Here is a 3,509-nt window from a genome sequence, read left to right as displayed (position 1 = left end):
TGGGCGTTGGTCTCTAGGATGGTGGGTGGATGATCGTGTGGTCATTGGATTGATGAAGTGATCGATGGTCATTGGCATCAAATAGGATGTCAGATGTATGAAGAGTTGGTGATTAGTGTCAATGATAGTGGTAGGTGCATGATATTATTGATGGTCATATTGATATCAAGGAAGTTGATGGATAAAGAGATGGTCATTGGTATCAAGGATGTTGGAAGGGCACTGGGAACATTTTTTTTTACTGGGGGTGCTGATGTAAATTTGGAAATCAAAAATATATAAATATGGGGGGTCACCACATAATCGAGGTACTGGTATACATTTTGGTACCAAAAAATAAAATAAAAAGCCCAACAAAAGGTTTGTACTAAAAGTGAGGGCATTTTTTGAAAAGCAAAAAAAAAAGTTTTCACTACAAAATGTAGGTCATTTGGGTTACAGTTTTCCATACCTGGGGGTACTGCCTATGGAGAAATTTTGATGGTCATTGGTATCAAGGAAGTGGATGAAGAGATGGTCTGTGGTATCAAGGATGGTGGGGTGGATGGATGAAGGGATGGCCATTTGTATCAAGGATGGTGGATGGATGAAGTGATGGTCATTGGTTTTAAGAATGGTGGGTGCATTAACTGATGGTCATTGGTATTAAGAATGGTGCGTGGATGAACTGATGGTTATTGGCAGGCGCGGATCCAGGAGGGGCCGAGCCGACCCCGGCCCCCTATTTTTTGACAACCTGCAGAAAAAAGTGTACTCTTTGACTTGAGAAACTATAAAAAACAGAAAGAAAACTGAGAAAGAGGTATCATACACATGATGTGTAATTTACAGCTTCGTAACGGCTGGCCCGATCCCGAAAGGAAACAAGGAAAAGGTGAGGGGAAGAATTGCAAAATAGACTTTATATAAAAATTTTCGCTCGCGCTTCGCGCTCGCATTGCCTGTGTAATGAATCCTATTCAAGAGGATTAAATGGCACTTATATATCCAGTCACTGGTTTTAAGAATGGTGGGTGGATTAACTGATGGTCATTGGTATTAAGAATGGTACGTGGATGAACTGATGGTTATTGGCAGGCGCGGATCCAGGAGGGGCCGAGCCGGCCCCGACCCCCTATTTTTTGACAACCTGCAGAAAAAAGTGTACTCTTTGACTTGATAGAAACTATGAAAAAGAGAAAGAAAACTGAGAAAGAGGTATTATACCCATGATGTGTAATTTACAGTCACCTCGTAACGGCCGGCCCGATCCCGAAAGGAAACAAGGAAAAGGTGAGGGGAAGAATTGGAAAATAGACTTTATATAAAAAAAAAATTCGCTCGCGCTTCGCGCTCGCATTGCATGTGTAATGAATCGTATTCAAGAGGATTAAATGGCACTTATATATCCAGTTCTGAAATCAATTTGCACACAATATTTTAGCTCGCACATCAAGCTGTCATTATTTTGTTTAATTTACACAAATTGTTATTATATCAAAATTTTCAGCTCTCGCTGCGTGCCTCGCATTGTTTGATTTGTGAGTTACCTATCCTCTTTGGAAATTCTTACCAAAATTTGTCAAAATGCTCCTTTATCATGTCAGTATATCACCTTGCCATAGGACCAACTTGACTGAACCATGTAATGTTAAACAATAGTAATTCCACATGCATGTTCAGGTAGAAATAAAACTTTGTTTCACAGGACAGCTCATGAAAAAGAAAAAAAGAAAGAAAGAAAGAAAGAAAAGGGGGAAAGAGAAAAGTGAAAAGAAAGGGAAAGAAAAAACATAAATCGGGGAAGTAAAGGAAAGGAAAATGTGAAGAAGTACAACAAAATATTCTGAAATAAATAGCGGGAATAAATGACAGCATGATCAGCAAGAAAGAGATATAAGATAAAAAAATATGACTCAATGGCACGGGCAAGAATGGCGGCAAAGTGGGCCCGAGAAAAGGGCAAGAAGAAAAGGGAAGTGAAACAAGAGCCAAAAGCTAAATCGGAAAATCAGAATATGAAGAAAAGAAACAAGAAAAAAAGAAAAGAACTTAAGATAAAGACCGGGCTTGCCGAGGATGAAAAAAAGAAGGACGGGAAGAAAGGTGGATGGCGTTTATTATAAGCTTTCTAAATGTTATACAATAATGTTTGCAATCAGGACAATAAAAAAAATCCTTGGCCAAAGGTTCGCCAATGTCTATCCCCTAAGTTACCGAAGTACAGCTTGTTGCTGGCTAGCTTAGCTTTGCCGTAAAAAACCTCTACACTTACTTTGGCTAAAAGGTCCTATCACATAATTAGAATTAATTTTCAAAATCATTATAAAAGGCCAAATTTTTCTGGCGACCTTACAAATTTTATCACTGACATTGCTATGTTATGCTGCCTCAAAATATTTCGTTTATTATCAGCAACTGCGTTAAAGTTGATATTGTGTTGTGTATGTACCCACGATTTGATAAAAAAAGGTGGCCATCTGCAGTGTTTAAAAATATTACTTGGTTCCGGGGCTCTGCCCTAGACCAGGACTGTGCCAGTGGCGGCACCGAGGGGAGACGCGGAGTAAATGTTGTCATAAGCATCCTACTAAAGCTGCAATGTGCTCCAAAACAGCTTTTTCGTTTTTTTAATTTGAAAAAAAAAATCATCCATTCACTTATAGTTCCCAACAATTTATGTCACTAACATAAATCTTTCAGGTATTTATAACTATAAAATTAAAATTTTCATTCGCGCTACGCGCTCGCAATAACTTTCGACTGAGATAACGGTAAATTATCTGTTCACATGGGGCTTAAAAATCCAATGTTCAAGTCAATATGCTTCTCACGATTAAAGTATTCAGTATTCGTTTTTAGTGTGATACACATCCTGTGTATATTCATACTTTTCATAAATATTTTTTTTTATTAGATAGTCATCCAGTTAAGATTATACAAAAAGTGCTTAGAACGTCCATTTATCATCTCAGGATGTCAAAGAATTTCAGCTCGCGCTTCGCTCTCCCATTTTATTTGATGAGATATCATCTTCATGATCGACCCAATGCAAACAACATGCAGGTACATTTTATAGTCAGTATGGTCTACATTAAAACAAAAATTAGCTCGCGCTTCTCGCTGGATTTTGTAAAATAGGCAAAATATTTGTGCCTTGCCCTCGAGTCCCCATCAAATGTTCTTTTACTTCTGGTGCCGCCATTGCCCCGGACCCGAGCACTGGCCCCAAAAAGTTCTCCAACCGAGAACAAAAAAAGAAAAGATGAAAGAAAATAAAAGAAAAAGAAAGGAAAATGTAAGATAAATTATGATGTTCTGCATACCATGTCAAAATTAATCTCAAAGTTAGATTTTCTTGAACAGGTGATTTTTTTCTCGCTCGCTTCGCTAGCTCGATTGGGACTTGTTTCAATCAATTTTGCTGCGCGCTCCGCCATGCTGTGCCCCTATTTTCTTGTTGTATTTTTCACTCATTGAGCTTTGCCCTAAGAAAAAAATCCTGTTCATATACCATGACCGGGAAACTT

The sequence above is a fragment of the Lytechinus variegatus genome, chromosome 5 (genome assembly GCF_018143015.1).
Source record: "Lytechinus variegatus isolate NC3 chromosome 5, Lvar_3.0, whole genome shotgun sequence".
NCBI classification, from domain to species: Eukaryota; Metazoa; Echinodermata; class Echinoidea; order Temnopleuroida; family Toxopneustidae; genus Lytechinus; species Lytechinus variegatus.
Note: the sequence above shows the minus strand (reverse complement) of the source record.